Source organism: Pieris brassicae, chromosome 12, assembly GCF_905147105.1.
Source record: "Pieris brassicae chromosome 12, ilPieBrab1.1, whole genome shotgun sequence".
Classification (NCBI taxonomy): Eukaryota; Metazoa; Arthropoda; class Insecta; order Lepidoptera; family Pieridae; genus Pieris; species Pieris brassicae.
The window spans coordinates 3,886,140-3,913,147 of NC_059676.1; the positions used below are offsets into that span (position 1 = coordinate 3,886,140).

A 27,008-nucleotide genomic window follows, 5' to 3' on the forward strand; every position below is an offset into this window, starting at 1 on the left:
AGATTTAGTTCTGACGAAAACACTATTTTTTTCAACTTTAAAACAAAAATAAAGGAAACTTCGAGAAATATGTAGCTTCGAACTCAAGTAAAACAAATAGGCAATATTAAGCATTGAACTAACTATGGAGATTGAAAATACCACTGTATTACGACTTGAAGCTATTTAACCAGCATTGGTTACGCTTCAAGAAAATGTTTTCACATTTAATTTTGCTTTTATATCCGAACAACGTTTCTTTAAGCTTGGCAGGTGGGCGTCACAACAAAACAAACATTTTCCGGTAGTCGCTTTTAAAACATAAATAGTAGGTCATCCGCCGCTGAATGAAATTATTAATTTTTTACTTCCGATTTTTAGAATAGAAATTTTGAAAGTGTTACTATAAAGATTGACTTTGCTGAACAAACTGTTCTATAATACGTTTGCAATTTACGCTATATAGATTTTAGGAGCAATGCTACACGCGGAATGTATAAGAAAAAGAAAAAAAAACGTGTATAACAGCCAGCGCCCAGCTTCTTACCCAGGTAAGGATCTTAATAAGAAAATTAATTAAACAAGTCTTTGTTACAGATATATATAGTCAAAACGATGTCGTCGTAAACGACCAAAATCATAGGTCCCGGCAGAAAAAGCATTAGACGTACTTAATAACAACGTCATCAGCTGTTACGACTATCGGTTTTTACAACCAAATACGACTAGTACCTTCAATGTCGTTATACCAGATTTTGAGTGTAAGTGTATATGTTTTTTTTTACAACTGAGGGCAAACAGGGCCAAGTCTCATCTGATGGTAAGTTATACCACCGCTTATAGACGCTCACGTTGCCAGAGTGCTCGCAAGTGCGTTGCCGGCCTTTTATCTGTATTTTATGAATATGTTTCATTTTTTTTAAATAGACAAGTATGTCTGCTGTATGCTTCTGAGCCTGACACACGCCATCGACGAACTCTCGAAACATGCCCGGTGTTCCACGATTTCCCGGCACTAACATCCATTAGTGCACAGCCGAGGTCCGAACCTACCTCAGAGAGAGGAACGCACGCTCAAACCACTAGGCCATACGATGGAAATATTGGCAATTCATATAATAAAAACTACGTTACCCGTTTGTAACACAGAGAATACAACACTTTACATGATTTCACTTATAAATAATTTATATATTTAGTATGAGTAATTTCTATGCACATTTTGCCTTCACTACTATAATTATCTCAAAATTAATATTCGGAATAAATAATATTTTCAGTCACAGGTCCCTACTACCGTCAAAAAATTAACATTGATATGCGTAGATCCTTAGTTTTTACAATTTTATATTTGTAGACAAACCTGTGGGGCAAGGACCGTTGTTTCTGCCGTTTTGTCGGTATCCACGTTCGTTAGTCGCAACCACGAGGGCCAGCATTTCGCCCTCTTTGACGCACAACAAAACAATTTTCCATCAGTCACTCTGCTCACGAGGATATCGCGAATACAACACAACACGTTACGCACTTCACTTGGTAATTGTTACCGCTCCCTATTTAACATGCACTATAACTTTGTCACGACAAAAACACCAACTTCACAATTGACAGAATGCAAAATGTCATACGTAAACACTTATGTAATATTTTTTGCTAATTAAAGCAATACGATATCGTAAACAATTTTCGTTAGCCGATAGCAACTGGTGACGCGAGCGCGGTCCGTACACTGTTAAGGCCTTAAACGTACTGACGGTTGACCGGAGGCAGCTGTGCGAGACCGACAAAAAGAGAAGGAAAGAGTACTAGATTTTATTACCACGTAACTACAGCCTGCGTTACAGGCGAAACAGAGCTTTAAATCTTTACAGCTAAGGAAAACATTTGAATATCAGTCACTTCGAGTCAGCTGAGTCAGTTTCCTCATGGAAATTCGAATCGAGTCAGACAGAATATTCATTGAGTAGGAAAGAGATGGCAATTGATCGAAACATTTTGTACGAAAGGCTGCGACGGTGCAACAATGAGCAAGGCCGGCTAATGTCACGTATAACATAGACTAGACAGACGGGCACATATATGTATTCGATAACAGTAAAAGCAAAAGTGGTTTAATGAATATAAAAAAAAAACAATATTTAATCAATAAGAACAATACGGAGAACACCTAATCCATCATTATCAAGATAAGCCATCTATAAATCTGTTTATATTTTAAAAACACTGCAATACTTTATTATATATAATAATAAATCTAAGATTATTTAAACTCTTTGTTTGCTGGAAAGCACTCGAACATCGAGTTATGTAAATAATGTCATAAATTCGCTTTTATACCCGTTTTAAATACTTTAATATTATTATAATCTAACGAATTCTTGATATTTTTGGTAGACGTTTATTTTTCTTTATATCATATCACTCTCATAACACTTTCTGCAATGTCTCTCGGAAACTTAAATGAAACGTAATAAAGGTAAGCAATTAAAAGTTGGTGAACCCACAGAGCAGAGCCACTAAAGCAGAAATTACAAAGATTTTTATTTTATTTCATATATGTTTACCAAAATTATCATATATATTTAAATAAAAATAGCTTGTAAGATATACTGTAAATATAGTATTAATATGACAATATTGAAGCAAATAAATTAAAAACACCAATACTATTTTCAACAAAAGAAAATGTATTCTAACATATATACAGCAGCGATATTGTGTATATTATGTGTTTAATATTATATATGTACTTTATTATATTTTATTGAATGTTTTTCGATATTATCGTATTGGCATAGTCTGTAAGGATAATGTATGTATTTGTTTAATAAATAAATATTTGCCTATTAGAAAGGAGTATAAAAATTCACAGCTGCTTACTGCGAATCAGACAGAACACTATATATCCAGGTTTTATAACAATTTTTATTTATTTATACTTTGTTACCATAATATACATAATTATACAAATAAAAAACAAAAAGTAAGTAGGTTACATAAGTTATTAGGCAACAGGCGGCCTTATCGCTGAGAAGCGATTTCTTCCAGGTAACCCTAATATGGGACAATAAAAATAAGAAACACCTACAGAGGGTAAAGTACAAGAAGTGCATAAATAATTAACAAAAAGAAACTCAAAATAACATGCTTATACATAACTATACAACATAATACATAACTATAACAAATTTTAATAAAATAAAATCCAAAGAAAAATATAAATAATAATATGTATAAACAGACATGTAAAAGCTCTGCCAAAGGTTAATTGACTCACAATTAATATATATATAAGCAGTAGCTAATTACGAGGCAGAAGAAAAATTATCAAAAAGTAGACTTTTAAATAAATTTAGAGACTGAGCTCGTCTGATATCAATTGGTTAGGAATTCCATACTACAGTTTTTATAATCCACCAGGTATCCTACTATTTTTTTATAATGTGTATACAAACATTTTTTTTAGGATAAAAATGGGTTCACTCATTCGAGTTAGGTCTTAGTAGAATCTACAACTCTGCGTAAGTGTGTTCAAAAGCCAGTATTTTAATCGTATATAATTTGATATTAATTCATAATTTAAATAAGACAACTTTAATATGAATAATTTTATAAAAACGTCGCTTTGTTAGTATATAATTCCGTTAATAATCTGACCCGCAACACTGTTAAAGATTTCTCCCCTGGCATCCGTACCAATGAAGCGTAACGATACGGGTAAAACATAGAAACTTAACTATTTGCGCAACAAATACTCTCATTGCAATACATATATTGCACGAAACGCATCATGATTATTGGTTTACATCGTAATAGCAGCATGGTTCATGCTTAAGCCTATACCTACCAATACTAATCCAGTAATTATACACTAATTGTTACTCATAGCTTAAAAACTAGTCTAAAGACTAGATCAAGGATACATTAATGCAATTCATAAAATAAATAAAATTTTCAGATTAGTTTGTATCAGAATTCAACTTCCTTACGATGTCATGTGGGACATGGTTAAATGGTTGCAACAAACGTTGTGTAAATTAAAAACACTTGGCGATCAAAAAGAGTGGCGGAGAGTTTATTGCCAGTTTTTCTCTTCCGTTCTACGCCCTTGGTTTGAGAACTGGCTGTAAATGTAAGATTAGAATCATTTAATGTATATTTCTTATATTGACGTTCATAAGTGTACATTGGGTTACCTAAATGAATAAATGATTTTTGAAACTTTTTGCACTTGCTTCCAAAATGACGGATGGTTTGATAAAGTTTACAAACGAGTTCCAGCCAGGGATATTGACAAACCCAGGCTTCCCGGTTTTATAAGTTTTAAATGTAATAAATACAAACAGTCGTTGGGGTATCTCGAATGACATAAATTAAATATTAAAAAACTATTCATGACTTTATAAGGTTTATATCATTTACACAACAAAATCGTTTTAGTATCGTACATTACATATATATATTAAATTACACTTAACAGTACTATTTATTGCCATTTATGAACTGTGCTCTGCGGTTCCACCTGCGTTAACGACGCACGATGTTCACTAGCCTAAAGCTTTTCTCGGTAAATAAACATTTAAATACAAAATAATATTCGTTTGTAGAATTCCATATGCCTATGTATCGCAGACTTTTTCAGTTGTCAATTTCTTGTTTATTTAATGTTTAAATAATACAGAAAGCTAACTTTTTTGAAAATATTCTATAGACTATGTCCATCAGGAGTAACGTAGGGTTCTACTGGTGAAATAATTTTTCAAATAAGTCATGTAATAATTTTGGAACCATTTCAATGCAAATAAACAAACTTACAATAAAAACATTTCTCTTATGTACAACGGATTATTATTGCGACGTAATAAAAATAGTTTCTATTTTCAAAAAATTCTGGTCACACTCCTGACAGACTTTAAAGGAGATAATCATGATCTGCATACAAAGCCACAATTTGAGCGAAAGCTCTTGACTTGGCGTTGCATTATTTAAGCGGCTAGTATAACTGGTTTAATATCTAAATGTTATCTCATATCTGTATTCATCCAAAAACCGAGTATTAACTCATAGATTAGCATCACTAAACTGGACTTACGTCATTTGGAAGAAAACATATTAACATTGCTGCTTCACTGATGCAAGATATGTAATGTGCATAAAAACTTACTTTTACACTATAAAGTACAGTCTGGCTTGTTCTCTATTTAAGTTTTCTCTTATCTTCTCATTTGAACAATTCTCTGCGTGTTACTTTTTAATTATTACAAATAGTAAAATTGAGTTATTTTATAAATGCATATATTTATTTCAAAAATATTTTTAACCTACATAAATAATAAAAGATTGATTAATAGAAAATTACAACAAATTTATAATGTTTGGTTCCTGTGGCAGTGTATCTTTAATGCTGGCAGTATTTCCACGCTATATTGCGATACTTATTCGTTGAGATTCTCTGGGTTACAATTATTGTTATTGTTACAATATATGTATGACATGTTAAAATAGAGGTATATATATGTGGCTATTCGAAACATTGCCAATACTATAATTTTCACTGTGTAGGAAGACCGGCAGTGACGTAAGAAACCATAAAACTTCCAACTTAAGGTCTTATACTTAGATCAATAACGTGGGCGCGTAGATTCTAGTATTGTTAATGTTCACTAGTTTTAACTAAAAGTAGCTTTTTATAGGTAGTAAAGCTATTAATATTTTACTGCGGCTTCAGATACAAAACTTTACCTTTATACAAATTGCAACAATTGCTTAATGTGCCTCATACAAACACAAATTATCTGCGTAATTCGCCCATATCCGTACCGGGTTTTAGCTAACTAAATACAATATATGAAGATGAAGACTATGTCCACCTTACCAAAAAGGGTGTGATAAGAGAGAGAGATAAGAGAGACGAACTATTTGAGGAAGCGGGAAGACTGACTTTCTTTGGCAGTTACTTCTGCTATTCAATTTCTTTTCTTTAATCTAATATGTACTTATTTGACTTAAGTAATCCGTTTTGGTTTTGTATATTATATTAGTATTTTTTTATAATATGCATATGTGTAGCGGTAAGATTACTTATAAATAAATAAATTGGTACATTAAACGATGATTTAATTAGTAATTTCCCTAATAATTAATAAAATGTGAGATAAATAATGTTAAGAACCCTCAACATATTTGCGACATGTTCAGAAACTTGAAATCTTAGAAGTACGAATTATGAATGGTAATAAAAATTCACTAATAATCCTGAGAACAAGTGTTAATTAATTGTTAGTTCCATATAACTTTCTTTTTCCCACTGTCCCACGTCGCGACTGGTTAGGATAATGTTACTGTCATCAAATGCTGTTGAACCGGTTATGAGTACAATTTTGAATCATCTATATTGCCTACGGTAATCTTTTTTTAAATAGTCGAAATGGAAATATACATTTACGACCCGTTAAAGGACGCACTGGTATCTGGACCTTACTCCAACCCCTCTGATACAGTTCTAGGTCGGCAACAACCACCACAAATAATTCCAACGAAACCCAAAACCATGACGCCCTTGAAGTTGTTCTCTTTCTCTTCCAACGGCATTACCGACCCATCTACTCTACGGATAACCACTTATATGCCAAATAAAGGTTCGATTACCTATTCAAAATTGTGACATTCTTGTGACTTTAATAAAAGGGACTTTTAAATATATATAAAATAAACTGTCATTTAAATAGATTTTATTAAATTCTCTTCAGTTTTGAAACATCGAAGAGTCGAGTGGGTCGACGGAAGTACGTTGTTATTTTGAACTAGCATAATCAGCATGAAACAATAGAGCAATCATGCTTTTGCCTTTTTTTAATAACAAAAAATCTAACATTTTTATTTTGTGATCATTCACTCTTTAAGAGTTTAAGTGAAAGGCCTCGTACCTATTTTTCAATGACACATAATTTAATAAAAACTAATTTAAATCTCTAAAACAAGGCCTTTACTCATTATTATTCGTATGTCAAAGTCAATAAGTTATTATCGTCAACTATTCTTCGTATAATTTATCAAGAAACTTCTTAATAGAGTTCTCAAAGTCATATGTTCAAGAGACAATTGACAAGTACCAAACTGGACCATATGGAACATGTAGGTAATAGCAATACAACAAATGCAAGAAGTGACATGACATTTATTAAGCAATATTGCGTTTATATGTGCAAAGAAATTGTGTAACATTAATACGTATGGGTTTTGAGGGCTCTAATTATAATCAGGAACGTTTTTAAATAATTTAGGAAAATAACATTTTGAAGGACAGATACTGTAATCTTAATTTATATAAATCTCCTGTCACGATGTTTGTCCGCGATGTACTCCTAAACTACTTAACCGATATTAAATTAAATTGGCACACCGTGAGCAGTCTGGTCCAACTTAAGAGATAGGATAGCTTAGACCTTTAATTATAGTCGCAATTTTATTTTATTCCAAATTATTTGTCTATAATTAATTGACAGTCACAATTATCTGTTAACTCAAAAAGATTCTAACAGATGTCGATACTTTTCGACTGGAGTAAGTAATCAATAGATGGCACTGCTATGGTAAACCGACAAACGTGTCATATAAGTTACAATTCAATATCATGATTACCACGTGTTATTGAGGCTAAAGTATAAATTAAATTTATTTTGTAGTAAACGTAGTAAATTTATTTTGTAATACCGTGAAATTAAATTATTTCTACTTTTTAATTTTTGATGTTAGCATAGCCAACCACGTGTTACTTAGACCGAAGTGTAAATCAAATTCAAATTATAGTGACGATAATACAGTGAAATTATTCTTTCGTGTCACGGTATTAAGGCTAACTAAAACCACATTAAGGAGAAACGAAGTTCGCGGGGGCAGCTCGTATATATATATATATAACTGTATATTAACGTCTCAAATCATTCCAGATAATTGACAGACTAAGAGCACTGAAGACAATTTTATTTCCCGTACACGTAACATGTAATAACAGTACGATAACTTCACGTCATAATTTTGTTGGTTAAATCATTTTACTAACATAGAAACAAACGATAAAATAGCACTACAAATATAGCTTCATACGTTCATAGAAATACCTGGTTATAAATGATGTATCAGCTTATTCTTGGAACACCCTCTTTGATCCAGTGTTTATTAATGGTTAACAGTACCGCACCCAAGCAAGGGCTGGACGAGACCGGACGCGTTCCAATATTGCTTATATTTTACGACTGCATAAAATTCGGCATAGATTTTCTTTCAGATATTAAATAAATCAGTAGCACTACAACCTTTTGGTCTTGGTCTCTTATTCCTCGATATTTTACAGGCATGTAGATGAACAGCTTGAAGCTTTCAATTTTGGTCATAGACATGTGTTCATCACGCCGTGTCCTTCACCGTATAAAGTATTAAATACGGATATATAAAACTTTATAGTCACAGTTACCATTTTAAGATGCTCAGAGCAAAGACCAGTTGTACAATAATTAAATACTATAATTATAGCGTACAATAGGCGATTTCAGATTACATCACTTATAAGGGAAGTAATGAAATTATGCAGCCGCCGAATGGAAGTAGCCCACCTTTTGTTAGAGCATATTATGTTATATACTTCACGTTTGCGCAATGAACATCGCTACTACTTTTTACGCTCCGAGCGAAAAACATTTTGGCGTAGGTACTATAAATTCAGATTTCTCTTATATATGCAAATTAAAATACTCCATTAAATTTTAAAACAAAATTTTCCAAGCGTTATTTGCATGATAATATTTGAGAAATTATAATGTACAGTTTTTCAGGTTGTACTTTAGATATTAAAAATATTGAGCACCGCTGTATGAAACTTAAAAAAACCTTGTGATAACGTCTGATTAGTCAGCGTTATCATTTTACGAACAGAAATCTATCTTATTTAATTTGATCCTGGCTAATGAAGCCTCGCGTTTCATCGCGGACTAAAAATATTTACACAATTTTATTTTATAAAGATAGCACTAATTGAAAATATTATTCCCTTACAGCGATATACATGTACCTATAAGCGATGGAGTTTTGTATTCGAATCGAAAAGCGATGTATTCATTAATAACCGCTAATTGTCCTCTGATTCTTTCGTACTTTTATGCAACGAAGTAAGAAATTAATATATGAATTTAAAAACAGAAACGAAAAAATCGTCGATTTATGTTGATATGATTTTTACTTTGTCTATGTTTATTTACGGTTAGACTTATATTACTTATTAGTCATAAATTAGGCTAGATCGTAATGTTCCATGATGTCTCAGTGAATACAAAATAAAGAAAAGAAAAAAACTTTATTAAGATGATTTTTTTTCCTTTCTATTCAAGTTATTATATATTATTTATAGTTTTGCAAATCTTACGCTTAGCCATATTCTACATACAGTGGATTTTGCGTATAACGACGATGAAGGGCCACTCTAATTTTGTCGTTATATCCGGAAGTCGTTATAACCAATGGTTGAGGTTAAGACACGTACATGTGTATAGTTTATGTATATTGTAAACATTTGCATACATAGTTAGTTACTGTTACATGTAAGAAATAATTTAGAATATCACTTTGAAACTGACCCATAAATATAACTCAGAAACGTTAACGCTTAGTATTGTCTTTTGTTAACATAGCTTTTACACATTAAGAAAACACTTTTAAAACGGATTGAAGGTATGTATATTGATAGCTATAAACAAAAGGTAAAGGTCTCCACAGTTGCTGACCATCCGTGTGAATGTAAACAAAAAATAAGAAATGTTTGCGAAAGAAATAAATCTTTGTGTCTTTCGCGGCTGACTCGCAATATCTGCATGGGATTTCTAAGAATTTGTTACAAATGATTCATTAACAGTCGCTACACCCAATCTGGAACATCCAATGTCGCTATAGACATGAATTTTGTATTAAAGCAGTGACGGGCAAGGTATGGCCCGCGAAAGTATTTAATCCGGCCCGAAGAGGGTCCATCAGCATTGATAGTATGTGGCTCGTTATAATTCCGTTTTGACAGTCGACAATAGAAAGTAGATTATATTTGTATTGTTTTTATAATATTATAATTAAAAACTTTAACAACAATTCATTTTTTTATAATTGTATCCTTCCTCTAGAATTTTTTAAACTTTCTGGCCCCCCATTAAAAAAGTTTACCCACCACTGTGTTAAAGTATGCTTTACATTCAAGGTGAGCAGTGTTGGCCCAGTGGCTTCAGCGTGCGACTCTCATCCCTGAGGTCGTAGGTTCGATCCCCGGCTGTGCACCAATGGATTTTCTTACTATGTGCGCATTTAACATTAGCTCGAACGGTGAAGACAAACATTGTGAGGAAACCGGCTTGCCTTAGACCCAAAAAGTCGACGGTGTGTGTCAGGCACAGAAGGCTGATCACCTACTTGCCTATTCAATTCACCAACGGTCATGAAACATATACAGAAATCTGAGGCCCAGACCTAAAAAGGTTGTAGCGCCATTGATTATTTATTATTATTACATTCAAGGTACTTAGATTAACCGTCGTTATAGCTAAATGGTCGCTACAACCAAGGTAAACGAAATCCTCTGTAATTTTTCCAGCGATTGCCTGCCTGTAAGAGATATATCCGAATCATTTAGTTTTATTAAATACTACCTGCCCCCGCGAACTTCGTTTCTCCTTAATGTTGTTTTAGTTAGCCTTAATACCGTGACATGAAAGAATAATTTTACTGTATTATCGTCACTATAATTTGAATTTGATTTACACTTCGGTCTAAGTAACACGTCTTTGGCTATGCTAACACCAAAAATTAAAAAAGTGGAAAAATTAAAAAAAAAACACGGTATTTCGTTTACTACAAAATTTAATTTACACTTTAGCCTACCTACTAACACGTGGTAATCATGATATTGAATAGCTTATATGACACGTTTGTCGGTTTACCATAGCAGTGCCATGTATTGTTTACTTACTCAATCCAGTCGAAGAGTATCCACATCTGTTAGAATATTTTGGAGTTAACAGATCATTGTGACTGTCAATTAATTATAGATAAATAATTTGCAATTAAATAAAATTGCGACTTTAATTAAAGATCTTAGCTATCCTATATCTTTAGTTGGACCAGACTGCTCACGGTGTGCCAATTTAATTTAAAATTGGTTAAGTAGTTTAGGAGTCCATCGCGGACAAACATCGTGACAGGAGATTTATATAATATATTAAGATTATAACATACAACGTCAACATCTGCCATCATACGACCGACTATTAGAACTGGAAGAATGTTTAAGTAAAACTAACTATGATATAATGGCAATTTCGGAAGTTAGACGACAGGGCAACAAAATAGAAGAATTCAACTTTAAACTGACACTCCATAGCACAAGACCGACAAAAATGAGCATCCTTGGAGGAGGCCTTTACACAAACCGGGGTTCCTGTTAATTCATAAATAAATAATGTATATACTTATATATATACAAGCTAACATACTAAGAAAAATCAATATTTTTGTTTACTGTAATATAGCAACTACCAACTATTGTAAAACAGGAAATAAAGAGGCTTATTATTATTATACTAATTTTGTTAACCAACGAGGTTATAAATAATAAATAATCAAGAAGTCTAACAGTATTACAACAAAACACCGACCTGGATTCATACAATTCCCGCACTAGTTACGCATAAGAAAGATCATCGATTAAGTTAAGTTACCTAACGTGCGCTTCAAATAATGCGTGAAATTCCTACACAAATTGCATTCTAGATTTATGGATTTCCATGTCGCATACAAGCGCTACAATATTCACAACCAGAATTCAAATGGGGTGTTGTAATTCGCGTAATACTGATTATTTATTAAAACTTCATAGCATTACAAATAAAAACAAGTAACATAAATTATAGATATGCAACAGAAACGCTAAGCGATCTCTTTCTCCTAACCATAGTGCATAACCAAATTAAATGACAAGTAACACTGAAAAATATAACTTAATCTAAGATAAAAAAAACTATGTTACTTTACTATGGGTCTGAAAATGTTGTGCATTTGTTGCAATGATTTTCATAATAGGCCTTCAGTAATAATTACTCGGGTAAAAGGCATTAAAAAAATATACGTCTAAGCGCTGTCCACAAAGATGGTAAACGATAAAGAGGTAAGTTGCTTGCGTTCCTGTCCCACTTGGAGAGACAAAGCATTTTTGGATGCTTTGGGGACTTTTAGTAATACTTTCATGTCCCAGGGCTCCAGAACCAATCGATCCCGTGCGTGCCAACTTTTGGGTTTTCATTGTTGGGTCACCAACCAAAAAAATGTTTTCCCATAAATACTTTTTTTAATAGAACAGGACGCAAACGGGCAAGAGGCTCATCTGATATAGTGACTCGGGCTCGCGAGTGCGTTGCCGGCCTATTTAGAACTGGTACAGAAATACTTTCGTGGGTAGCATGTACGCTATTCCCAACAAGTTTATTTATTTCAAGATTATTAATAACCCATAAACGCACTTTGAGCATATTGCGAGTTCTTTATGACCGCCAGTGAATAAAAATGATACCGCCTTTTAGACATGCAAATTATTGCGCAGACAAATCGATATTTGGTTTACTATCTCTGTATACCTTACGGTGCCTGCCACTAACGTCTCGAATAGTTACAACATAAAATAGAAGACCTACCGCAAGCTTTACATAAAGTGAACAGTTCATAAAATCTTAGAAAACCGCTTTAGGGTAGCCTTAAAAAGCGCTAGTAAGAAGTTCTCAACCCAATACGCGGTACTTCTTCTGTGCTCCAATAGATTTTTCTGTTGCCAGAAATAAATACCTGTTGGTACAGTGAAGGAAAACGTGATTAACCGTTTTAGACCTGGTAATCGAATACGTATAAGCTATCACCCGCTTGCAGCTTACCCATAAATTGCTTAATTATTATTCAGAGATTGCACAAATTTATTTTTGAATTCACGAGTGAAGAAAAATATAAATAAATTATTGCTTTCATATTACGTCACAATCAGGCATAGACAAACAATTATGAATGAATTATAAATGACTATTGTTTGAAGGGTCACTTACACATGACTTTATATGTACATTCAAGTCCACAGCATCCCAAACTATCGTTTTATATTCCTCATACATTAAAGACACCGCCAGTTTCACTTTTCTCTCCAGCTATGTCGTGGGCGTGACGCGACGGCCTTGCCTGACCATAGATTACATACTTTCCCTGTTTTGATGGGAACTTTGTATAGCCTGTAACGAAGTTATAATCCGTGATTCTAGTGAATCAACTGTGATATAATTTTTGCTCTTATAATAATTAAAACGAGATTACGACTTAGAATACAGACTGATTTAGAATTCTTATGACTGTGAGATTTAAGCTTCAAAGTAATAAAAATAATTAAAAACTATTACTCACATACCTTTATGTTAAACTAAAAAAAATAGTTTATAAACATGCACCATGTACCACGGAATGAATATAATCTAGTTGACCACAACACAGTGGCTCCTTAGTGTTGGGACGAGCGTTAACTCAAGTTTGTCAAAACCATATTTCTGTCACGAATAAAGTTTTATTATTATTATTAGTAAGACATGGTAAGTCTTGGAATCTTAATACTAGTTGCAGGAACAGTTCTTCATACATCTACAAGAAAATAAGTATATGAAAACGATATAACATAAGAACTACATATAGATCCAATATAAATGACTTATATATTTAAACGTAAATAACTTTATTAGAATGCGCGCGTTAAGCGCATCACCTTTATAATACAGACAATTACGTAATAATTCATGTAAATTCCAAGTTCATATACATAAAAATAAAAAGATTAGGATTTCCGAAAGTGATCTCATTTCTGATGCAAATAAACACGTTCTCTTTGCATCGTGTGATATTACAAAATGTCAATGCTCTTATTCAAAAGTTCAAACACTACACTAGAATTTGACTCATACATATTTATAGTTTAAATACGAGGAACTTTTAATAATTGAATATTATTAGTATTCTTAAATATTTATAGATTAGATTCTAAATAAAGACTCTAAAATATAACGATTGCCTAAACACTTGCTATAACCTAAGTTCAAAAATAGAATTGTTTTACAGAACCTTTTTAACGTCTCTGAATTTATTTACATTAACTTATTACAACACAATTGAATATCACATAGTTTGTTTTCCACTCGAGACAGAATTGACTTAGTTCAAATAGAAATTCGGGGAAATATTTACTGCTAAAATTCCTTTCATATAAGATTTTATGACTGATATCTTTGGTACAATCGCCTCTATAGCTCCTTTAAGTATTCATATAAAGTATTCTATACAAATACGTAGTTGTTGGTTGCACAAACACGGTGTAGTTTAAAAAATGTCATTCGAAATGAACCTCAAGTTTTTTCTGTTTCCAATTTCGTACCTATCCATAGGTAATACGGTACATTGATACCAAAGTACTCACTAACACGTAACCTTGAGGAAATTGCAATCAAACACATACCTTCGCTGAAAACCATATAAATACGTCATCATATCCTCTTACAATTAATACATTCGATTTCACAAGATTCATTTGAATTATTTCGCGGTAAGTGAGTCATACGTAAAATTTCTCAACTGTTTTTTGTGCACAGTTTCACAACAAACAAATAAATTCAATGAAAAATAAACACTGTCTCAATCTAAACATCGCTCACAATGGTAGACATTAATTTGCATCTGACTCATTAGACGCTAGAGAAATTTGACAATGCATTAAAGAAAGTTACTGAGCACTCGTGACATGATTAACAAACATGTTTTTGAGTGGAGAATGCTTTCATTGATTTCAACAAAATTATATTTTTCTGTTCTAAATACAAAAAGTGGGGGTAGGAATACAATTCAGTTTTGAATTTTATATGTTTATAGAGTAAGTGTAGTGGTGTACGTAACTTTAGAAACCCTTACCTAAAGTACAGGATCACCTTTTTGTATGTTTATTTCCATTATTAATTCAGCTTTATATTTATATTTTGAAAACCCAGTTGCGTTACAACCCTTGCTCTTCCATTCCTGGGACTATTTTGTTATCTTCCTTGTAGATTCCTTCGAATACCTTTATATACCGTTGCTAACTAAACTAGATGCGCTGCAACCCTTGGTTTTGGCATTAAATTCCTGAGTAGTAGCATTATTATTGTTGAGTCAAAAATCTAACTACGTCACGGACCAAAAGACTCAATCGAATATCTTTATATGCCATTGCTAATTAAACTATATGCGCTACAGCCCTTGATCGTGGCCTTAAATTTCAGTGTCTATTTTGGTGATATTTTATACTACCCGACATAAACATTATTTAGTCAAAAATCTAACCGACTTAACTAGGTCACGGACAACATGACTCCCACGAATATCTTTATATGCCATTGCTAATTAAACTATACGCGATACAACCCTTGATCTTGGTCTAAAATGTCAGTGTCTATTTTGGGATTTTTTTTCTACTACCCGCCATACATATTATTTAGTCAAAAATCTAACCGACTTAACTAAGTTACGGGCCACATGATTCCTTTACATTCCGTTGATAATTAGGCTACAAGTCACAGAGTACATGTACTTTGCATTAACATTTGTATCCGAAGGTGTTTTGCTTTATGTTAAAACACTTAAACGTGTCGGCTTAAGTGTTGATACTGACGGTAGACGAAGAAAGTGACACGATAACCTGATTGCATCCGCATTAAAGTGAGAGTGATCGGCAGTCAATACATGTCAAAATGAATATGTAATCATTTAACCTTTGTGATACCTTAATGCATTAGTAGGTTATTTATAGTATCAAACAAAAGGGTATACAGTCAAAACCGTTTACAACGACATCGTTTAGGATACGATACAACATACGGGTTATATTGACCAAAATCAAATATTGAAGTTATGTCAAAACCGATTGCCGTAACAGCTGATGTCAACTCATATATGGTCGTAAAAACCGACAATCGGTTTTTACGTTAGTCTCTTCAATGTCGTTATAACAGATTTTAACATAATTTCTTTGGTTTTCTATCTTGTCACGTGTCTTTTACAATTTTTGTTTTCTTGCTAAAACAAACGGTGAAGAAAGAAAACATCGTGAGGAAACCGACTTGCTTTAGACCCAAAAAGTTGATGACGTTTTTCAGGCACAGGAGGCTGATCACCTACTTGCCTCTTAGATTGACAAAGGATCATAAAACAGATACAGATATCTGAGCCCTAGACCTAACAAGGTTGTAGCGCCACTGATTTATTTATTTGTCTTTAACCATTGCTTTGTGTTTTCTTATAAAAAAATACTTTCACACCTTTCGTCTTCAGTCACCGTGACCACGCACACTGAAAAGTACGCGAAACGTCGGCAAAAAATTTAAAATTTAGAATTATGTAAATAACTATAAGTTTTAAAAGTAATACATAGCTTTAATCCGTTCAGTAAAAAGTGTTTTTCTTAAAAAAATACTTTATATTTGAAAGATAAGTTTTCGCTCTTACCGCTATATTCAGAAATGAAACAGCGCATACCATGACTGGCGTGTGTCAAAATCCAACACATTTTCGACGTAGGGCTTAGCGCTGTCTCGTTTCGAATTTTACTCATAAACTTTATGCATACTATTTTTGATAGAACATTAGACAAAGGGGCAGAAGGCTCACCTGATATTAAGTGATACCACCGCCAAAAGACACTCGCATTGCCAAAGGGCTCGCAAGTAAATTGCCGGCCTTTAAAGAATTGGTACGCTCTTTTCTTGAAGGATCCAAGTCAAATGGGTTTGGAAATACTTCAGTGGGCAGTTGGTGCCACATTGTGTAGGTGCACGGCAAAAACTACCTTAAACGACATACTGTAATATCTTCGCTATTGCATCATTTCTCTTAGTCTTATAATTTATTTAAATAATCCGTCCTTTCTGTGATTAAATAGATAAATTGCTATAGAACGTCAGTTGCGTGTGGAATACAAGCTTTTTAACTTTACCTTTAATAGATAGCGGAGACCTTTTTCGTAAATAAGTTTTTGGAAAGGTTTCATTAATTTCGGCTTGGACTTTCAGGACAGCCAATCCTTTGTGAACGGTTGATTTTACTACTAAACGGTATTCTCAAATTGAATTTAAACTCAACACACAGTTTTTAATTAGAGGCGTAACCATGAGCATACTGGCAAATTATAAGTAGTCAAAAAGAGCCCCAAGCATTATGATTAAAGAATCATAACGGTAAGAGTTAATAGCACAATTCATGTTATCTCATTACCTTGTATCGAGTAGATAATTAAATGAACTGGCACGACGTCTAAAATGCTATTTCGTCAAAGTTATTAAGTCACGGAGTCCAATCACGAATGTCTTGTTCGTCTCTAGAGAGCTAACTAGGTAAGAGTCATTTACTAAGTCGATATAACCGTAAGCAGCCAATATAATTCATTCATGAGACATTTGTCTATACTATATGTTCATAGACATTTTTTTTGTTGTTCGGACGTCCATCAGACGTCAAGGCAGAATACAAAATACCATCCGTATCACCTCGACGGCCACAACTGAGCGTTACTCAAGGCAGCTTTCACCACCACTATGTGAAACCAGCTGCCCACTGAAGTATTTCCGAACCAATTCGACTGAGGGTCTTTCAAGTAAAGGGCGTACCAATTCTTAAAAGGCCGGCAACACCCTTGCGAGCCTTCTGGAAAAGTGAGTTTCCATGGGTGGCGGTTTACTTAGCATTAGGTAAGAGTCACATCCGTTCGCTTCCTGTTACATTGAAAAATAAATTCACGTCAATGCAGCATACAAGTCACCAGTTACGTAATAATTTATGGAGCTGCGCCCTGCTGACCTGACAAAATAGGCCAAAAATGTCGGCGGGTCTCACAGAGGAATATTTCACTACAAAAACTATCAAACTAGAAATGTTGATTAAAACCTCCTTTGGCACTACGAAAAGTAATTCTATCGCCTTGTCGCAATTGCCGGACAATTCGATTGTGTAAACGCCGTAATGACACGAGAACAATTTATATCGCAATATCGTTATTTGAAGGCGTGATAAGCGACTAAAGAACTTAGAAGACAATTTGTTAACACGTGGACCGTTCGTGACGGCACGCGATTTGGTGTATCTCCGGTTATACCGAATGTTGAAATTTGGAAATTGTGGCATGGAAAATGTAATAGAAATGCAGAGCGGAGTCGTGATCGAGTTACGCACGCGCATTTTACAACTGCTTTCGCCGATAAACGCCGACATCTAAGTGCGAGCGCGACAGATTTGTATCTGTATCAGATGGCCTAGTAAGAGTTGATTATATCTTTTCTTTACCTCTGTATATTATTAACGCATAGCCTAGCGCGGCGTATACGTGAAATACTTTATGGGGATCAGAATCAGACTGAATATTGGAATAATTGTATCACTTCCTGGAATCAAACCCTAGATACAAAATAACCATTACGCCACAGCATATGCTCTTAGAATTAAATTTCGGCAGCATTTATCTGACACCTCACACACGCCGTGAATTGTTATAACCTACATCACGATGTTTTCCAGCACCGTAATACTTATATAGAAAAAATCAGTATGGACCTGGAGTTCAAACGCAGAACATCAGGTTTACATACATAAATGCGTTGTCTTTAAATGTTGTGGAAAAAAAACAACAGTACAGTAGTAAAATCACTGGCGCTACAACAGGTCTGGGCCTCAGATCTCTGTATCTGTTACATGATCATTTGTCACTATAATAGGCAAGTAGTTGATCAGCCTCTATTGATCTGTGAAGATAGTTTTAAGAATAATAATACTAAGTATTTAGTACAGTTTAAGGTTGATGACACAATATAATGCACTTATTAATTTTCCTGCCATATAACAGTGATATATAAAGAAAACGTTGGCATTCCAGACCATACCCGCCAAGTATAAATATGCAAGTAATGTTGCTGCACGACACGGTCGTTGACTCTGATGGTTGATCACAATTTAAATGAGGAAACAATGTGATACTGGTAACTACATATATTGTATGACAGTATGAGATTATTCTAAATTTAAATAAGTACGAAGTAAATTTAAATTATTCTAAATTTAAATCAGTACGAAGTAAATTTAAATCATTCTAAATACAAATCAGTTCGATGTAAATTGAGGTTATTCTAAATTTGTATCAGTACGATTGTTCAAGTCGGATACATGTTTATAAAATAAATTTAAATTTGGTAACTTTATTCATAAAAAATACATCACCTGTAAACAGAAGGAGACGAAAGACTTTCGTTAAAATAGAACAGTTAAAAGTACAATTAGACTAATGTAGTAGTTGCTTAGCGATTAGAACGCCAACTTTCAGATCATAAAAATATAATATTATATAGATTGAAAATAGTTAGGATAAAATTGAAGTGCAAATTATTGTCATTTCGATTAGAAAAAAATATCGAAAAACGATTATCATGTGAACGTCTATGAACGTAAGATTTTATCTGACGTACACTTTCTTTATGCAAATACAATAATAATTATTCGTCATTACATGATTAAAAAACTAGACTTTTCAAATAATTTTTCATCAATCAGCACTGAGACATGCATCTCTCGCAAATAATATCGCGTTTACGTTCAGAAGTTTATTTAAACTTCAACCCTAGGAAAGTTTCAATCTTTGTAATGTGATATGTCATAGTAAAAGTTTTGTGTTATTTATCAAATATTATTAAATGTTCGCCAGGCATACATAGACACTGTACTTACATTTATCATATATTTACGCTTCACCATATACTTCATATTATTATACTGTATTTATTTACTATACTAATATTATTTATATATTTAGAAAACCTTTCTGCTTTCTTAACTACAATACAAAATGATTTTTGTGTGTGCGAGCGTGAGTGTGCGTGTGTGTAACTGAAGAGTGTAAGCTGAAATCGGCTTGATATTTATATTATTATATATGACATTTCTAATAGTGTTTTAAGAATATCTTATTTGAATGAGTTGCGAATGGAATTGAATTTGTCTAGTGTTGAAAAATAGTCGTTGTAGAGTGCAGGTACGCGATTAAATTATTTATTTATTTCGTAAATAATGAACGTTTAGTGTACCTAGTTACGAAATGTAGGAGGAACTGAGAGCAGTGGTTCTATTTCTATCATACGAGTGAAACTAAATTTGCATTTAAACGAATTAAGTGAAAAATTATTGGACCAGTTCAAGCATTCTTTCACAATACATAAACCATACCTAAATAACATAGACTTTATTTGTATCATATATATTTAAAAACAAATGTTCAGCAATATGCTAGTTATTGTATTAATAATAATGTTTACAATTTATTTTGACTTCCTCAAATCCTCATTACAGTAAAAAATAATATATGAATATAGAAGTGAATGTAATAAACCAAAATTACACAATAAAGTAATAAAGCGCTTTATAACCGGAAGATTTGTGAAAACGACTGTTATTGAGTCAAATCGATACCATGTATGGCAAATAATTAATGTGGGTGTATTTATTTTATGTACTCGAATCATGCAAATTTAATTGCGCCGAACAATTGAAGCGATTTCTATTTTGTAATTTACGTAGGCAGTTACGACTATCACTTTAAAATTTTATGACGCTAGCTAGTTTTTAATTTATTTTAGGCCCGCTTGAAAACACCCCTTAAAATTTGTATTGTTTTGTGTATAAAGATTGGTTTCTATTTTAGCACTACGTACACACTTTTATAATCTCTATTTTTAATTGTTCAGGTGGTTTAGAAGCGGTAGGGCCGCCATTTAAGTGATTTCATTCACTCAGTATGTGTAGTGTTGACATACAAAATAAATGTTGATGTCATGATTCATTGCACTGGCAACAAATAGACTAATTGTTAAGTTACACAATAGTTAAAATATACATCGAAAAACGCATTTACGATTAAACTACTGACTTAGTCATTTAACTATAGTTAATGTAACAAATGGTTATACATTAACTATAGTAGTAATGCCCTTATTCAAAGAAAAATAATTAACCACCCGCGCGTAAAACCAGTAGATTTAGGATCTAAATTATATTTAGCCAAAAATACGAAAAAAAACAAATTTTAAAATCAAAAGTAATGAATTACGCGTTCTTATCTATTGTATTGATTATCGTATATTGACTATAATATTTTATTCATGGTTGATTATCAAGGCTTTCTAATTTAAACCTATTACATAATCTTCCCGATTAGAGTGATTAATTTTCATAGATTAAAAACAATAGATTAGACAATAGATTCATTTAAAATGTCAATAACGATGATATCGGATTTATGGAATCTGTGCTCACTCGTGTGCACGTTGCGTCCAATTAATGGCTATTACGAAACTGAATGAAAGTTATTGACTACGACGAAAGATTGGCCGGCCATGTGTATCAGTAAAATATTGGTCATATTGTATTATAAATATAAATAATACGTTTAAGGAATGTAGAGGAAGAATATTATGCGCTTTTTCCACGAACACTGGATGGCCGGAAGAATGCCCAAGTCGTTAGTAGTTATATGCATAGTATAGTATAGTATATATATCCATAGCGGTCGGACTAACTTTCTTAGCACGATTAGGGTAGAACATCATCATACTAATTGTAGGAGCAGTAATGATGTTGGAAATTATAAAAAAGTCCGGTGCCCTCACTAGGAAACCTCCTATGTTGAGAAAGCTCAGTTCCGTTCCGAACATTAATGTTATTGCTTATGTCTTATTTCAGAACATGCCATACGTATTAACAGATATTTATAACTCGTTGAATGCGAACATATTCATCACCGAGCCCGTATGAAAGATAATTTCTCTTAAAAGTTTAATCTTTAGGAATAGTGGCACATCACTCCTATATTTTAAGTTCCGTTAGATTTATTTATGCTACCGCCGCTTCGCCCATGGGCATCGCGTAGGTACTATGGGGTGTTTTTGTTGCTTAACAATAATGGTTATAATTCAATCAAATTTACAGTATAATTAACTAGCTGAATCAACAAACATTGTATGAATAGGAATAATTATTCAAAAACTAGTATAGGCTTTGTTTTAATATTTATTCTATCAATCTGACAATTCTGACAAAGTGAAACAACTGACAGTTACATAAAATTACGTTACGTTAATGTTACGACGTTGTTTCTTAATTTTTTTAATGTTCCGCTTAACTTCCTTTATTTTTTTTGACATCAATAAGCACAACAAAAAAAATGCGAAATTGACCCATCCATTCACGCGCAATATTACCAACGAAAATAGATAATTTATAAATACATATAGATCACTCAAACCTTTAGGAATTGCACTTTCTATTAACTTTCTGAGATTATCGTGTTCATACAGACGCACCCAATGTAAATACTCCATTTCACAATATGTTATGCAGAACAAAGATTTTTGAGAAACAAAAAATCTAAACAAAAATTGTTACCGAAATAAATCTAAACTTACCAAATCTTTGAAGTTACTAACGTCAGTTAATAACTAGATAACCACAGAGTGTTGAATAAGTGGAAATCCAATTTTGTTTAGTGTGGTCGCGCACCGCTTTTGCCGTAAAAAAAACTAAATTGACACAACTAAACAAATAACCTCCTTTGTAGCCGTAACAAACATTGTTTATGCAGAATACTGCAAAAAATATTTAAAAAAAACGACTTGAGACGTGTCTGCGTATTATACCGTAATGGGGCAAAGGAACAACCATTTGTACCTATGTTACTTTAAAAAAATGTAAACTAAATCAGGCTGAAGCCATATTGGTTTATATAATATTGTAATTATTATGCTCTGATATATAATTGTGTAAGTATGTAATTTTTTTAGATATTAACAAATAAAATATATACTGGCCGGCCTAGTACTCGTAGTAGTTGTACACCGATTTGTTTAAAAAAAATGTAGAAGTCTCCTAAAACACACGAGAATAAAAGTCGCCTACATAGTACGAACTCATATTGTGATGCAATGACCTACTTTACTTCTTATTACATTTATGCGTGTTCAACAAGGGTTTGTCATTTCAAGGTGTGTCTAATTGGTTGATGTTTTTGTTATTGCTACTTATCCTCATATTAAATATAATCGAGTTTAAATGTTACCTTACTAAAAGTATGCTGTGCCAACATTAATGAAGACACCGTGCACAATTTCCAAGTGTGTTCTCCTTATAAAGGCTCCTTCTTTTATCTCGAGTGTTACGCAAATAATTTATAATGCCCTATGTACTGACGGGAAGTTGTTTCGCCGAAATTAAAAATAAAACTGATTTAAAATAATTTATACTTAATATAGGTAACACAATGTAAACTATGAACGTTCATAAGGAAAGTAATAATAATTAATCTTGGTATAATCCCTCAACATTGAAATATCGTGGATTCTAATGACGTAATTACGGTTTTTAATCTTGGCCATCAGTAATGTAAATCAATCTTGCAACAGTCACGGTATCCCAGAACAAATGGTCTGAAAACGTATTGCGGGTATCAAAATAAATATAATAAAATTCGAACCCCGAGCACTAATAACCAAATTATCTTTATATTTAAAACGTTTTATGACCAGTCTTTACAAAATATTAAGCATTACATTTTATCAAAATATGCCGACCGTTATTATTTGTTCCTGTTCGATACGAAAAACGCATTATATAATGAATAAAAATAGAATTATGGAATTACTACAGCGTGAAGTCTTTAAAAGGTGGATAGAATTTAAAAAAAGAACATGTTTTACCTTTAATAAATGAGAACGATGTTATTTCATACTAAAATTCCACTTTCACCGAACTAGTTTCAATGCAATATAAACAATTAAGACGCATCCTATTTGTTAATAAAAATAACTAATTGGTCAATGCATCGTCTGCAAGCAACGATTTCAACCACCCACAAAACAATAATTGTTATTGCAAAGCACAGAATATTATTCTTTATCTCTCTTCATGTCTGAGCGTGTTGGTAAGCAAGGAAACACCTGGATCCTACAATCTGTTTCCACCGGTTTCTGTCCAGCGCCTCTTTTATTACAATTGTCCGTTTTGAGAACAATTAGCCTCTCAATTGATCTGTTCATCTGGCTGGTGAACGGCCACGCGACCGTAGCAATGTGTGCTATAGGTCTATAGGGACACAAATCTGTCACATGTGACGAAGCACCACATTGCGTTGTATGTGCGAGCGAGAACATGCCGGCGAATCACGTGTTGGGTGCAAGAAATTGCAACCCTACTGCAACCTACTAAGGCGATAGCAATGTAATGCAAGATGGTTGCTTTAGCAGCCAGTCACGGGGTCTCTTGGTAGATGCTTACGCGACCCCAAGTTACCCCAACAGTGACCTGATTGGTGGGAGGGGTTTAGTGGGTAGGGCTTTTAGAGCGAGTCCTACACTCAGTGCGGAAATGCATTCTCCTCATTTTAAAAAAAATGGTGAACGGCCACGTGATGTGTCACGATCAGTTTCTCCAAGTTCTGGCAAGCATATGGCCGAAATATAATATAAGTCGTTGTCGGCATATTGTAGACAGGCGAGTCCGTATGCGGAGTTGGATCAAGATCGATTATTAAACTACTTCCCAATAAAAAAAGAAGTGAATCATAAAAACTACGTCTAAGACATCCGACATCCATAGTCCAATCAGGGACGTCTTTACACTTAACGCCGTCTTTTGTTTTTTCTTCGATTATCTTTCAATTTTTCCAGCGGTTAAATAACATAAAAATGTAGATTTGTATGTGTTTCTTTTTACTGAGCGTACTTTTGAGGGTTCACCTTTGCTACTTTTTTTTATTTAAGTACAATAGTTGATATAATATAGACAAAATTTACTTTCTCTAACTGCATCTAAGCTAACGTAAGTTATCTATTAAGTCGTTTCGTTACCGGTTTAATCTTCCGAGTAGTGACAGGATGTTGAACAGCTTATGGCATCATTAATCGATAATGTCTGTAGAAATCCTCACACACACTTTCCATTTAATTTACTTACAATGATATTACATTGCAAATAAAGGTTAAGATTCAGATTTGAGACTTAGCGGTGAATCTTACTCTAAGGACTCAAAGACTGATTGTTGACGAAACTAACTAGCTTTATTGATTTAATTTGCTTTGATGTAATTGCTTAGCTTGACTTTGACAATACATTTTATTAACTGAAATCAATAGACTATTTCAATTCACGAAAATGTATTATTTGACGTAACTGTAGTCATGAAGCGGTTACATTGAGTTTCCAGAACACTTCAATAACAAAACAAGTAGTATCACAATATCCCTAACTTTCGTACTAACTGATGTGTAACTGATCTAATATTATCGTGAATCATGTGCACTTTTTCTTGCCCATATGTTGTTATATTAATAGAGTCCTGTTCACTGTTTACATATATTGCATTTTTTTGTTCCAATCGTTTTGTCTATGTCTTATGGATTTTTACACTTATTGCGCTTGCCTTATCAAATTTTTCTCCTAAATTGGGTAGCCTGGAAGAAATCGGCCGAAAGTGATAATACCGCCAGTTGTCCTCTGTGTTGATTTATTGTATAAATATATAAATATCCATACAATAAATTTAATAAAACATTTTATTATATTTATATATATTTTTATTTATGTTGTGTCAATTACTAAACAATGTAGCGATGAGCTATATTTCTAAAGACTCTGATAATTTGTACGCTGCCTCAGTTATTTAATAAATTACAATCGTATTTATAATAATTGAATTTAAAAGACATTAAAATTACACATTATTTATTATACTAATTTACAAAACATAAACTGCTATCCGATGGCGACGTACAATTGGTATAATAATTCAATTCTCATGAAAATAAAATTCTCATTTTGTTAATGAAAATAAGGTTCTTTAAACGTGTATCGTACCATAATATTAATGAAGAGAAAAGGTTTGTTTAGACTTGGCTACCCAAAATAAATTCTAATTTATATTGTTTTTCTCAATATCGCACTTTAAAGTGCAAATACATACAATGCATCGTTACCATAACAAAGAAAACAATGGTAACGCAAGCGTGATTTGCTATACCATGGCAATTCCTTGCCGTATATTTACAATGTCATAAAGTTGTTTTCCAGTATAAACTGCATTCCTGAAATGTAAACAATGATGTAAGCCATTGTATACCCATAGCAGTAATCTTTATCCTTGTCTAACTACTTTTTAATAAAACATTTTCAACAATCTTTGGAAATTAATAGAATTTTCCTTAATTTTTTTAAGATAAAAGCTTCATAGAATTCTTATAAGACTTCTACGGAATGCATCTGTTTTGTATCCGACTTCAAAGAATTCAAAGATAACCTATATATTGATAGCCACATAGAACTTTTATTTTACTCCAATTAAAACAAACAAAACAGTATTACTTTATATTATAAGCGCATTTTGAAATGAGCATTTACAGTCCAAGTACAAGCACTTTTAAAATACTTGTAGGATACTGTATACAAATGATCCTTGTAATCTTCTTTCTTGGTTGCGTACGCCATTACTGCTATCATTATTTTCTTTTAGATTCTATGGTGAAATTTATAGTACATTTTTATATAGATATTTGTTAACTATCGATATTTGTAACTATCAATACAAGACTTTTAACACATAGCAACGAAAATATTGTGTGTTTTACGATAAAGAGCGTGAAGGTTTTATTAATCCTTTTTAGGCAAGTTTTTTAGGATCGCATACGTCGTCACTCTTACGTCTTTTAAAACCCTTCTACATAAACACTTGTTAACCACATCCTCTCATTTATATTATATTTATTTATCACTTTCATTGTATTTTGGAGCCTAGTCTTACGAGTGACGTATGATTCTTAAGATTAGCTTTAAGTTACTTATATTTTAGATGTTACTTTTGTAATTGTATATCATTA

At 32.8% G+C, this 27,008-nt stretch overlaps 1 protein-coding gene across 4 annotated transcripts in view; it reads right to left on the minus strand.

Moving 5' to 3' along the window:
• The window catches only part of LOC123717146, a 76,643-nt gene that overhangs the window by 42,423 nt on the left and 7,212 nt on the right, over nt 1–27,008 (minus strand). Inside the window, exon 1 of one of the 4 annotated variants that reach the window (XM_045672993.1) lies at nt 1,343–1,736. The exons of the other annotated variants lie outside the window; for them this stretch is intronic. The gene's annotated coding sequence lies outside the window, so the exon portion shown is untranslated. Of the gene's footprint in view, nt 1–1,342; nt 1,737–27,008 lie in introns of those variants that run through there. 4 annotated transcript variants of the gene reach the window in all.